Source organism: Limulus polyphemus, unplaced genomic scaffold, assembly GCF_000517525.1.
Source record: "Limulus polyphemus unplaced genomic scaffold, Limulus_polyphemus-2.1.2 Scaffold10433, whole genome shotgun sequence".
Taxonomy (NCBI): Eukaryota; Metazoa; Arthropoda; class Merostomata; order Xiphosura; family Limulidae; genus Limulus; species Limulus polyphemus.
Window position 1 is genome coordinate 17,793 of NW_013676043.1, and position 264 is coordinate 18,056.

Consider the following 264-nt stretch of genomic DNA (forward strand, 5'->3'; position numbering starts at 1 on the left):
AGTATAAATTTTTGATAAAAGATGGGGGTGGGAGCATACTAAAACCAATTGTTTCATGACAGAATAGTGTTGAAGAAATATAAAATAATAGAATAATAAAAATAAAACAGTTTATAAAAGGCATATTTTACTAAAATATTTCCCGATAGAAATTAATTAATATGTGGAATATTATTATTTATAAAGAATAAAAGATTACTTACAAATAAAAATGGTGTGTTACGTCTCCGTTCGTTAGTTAATTTTCTGTAACTTCGTTCCCAC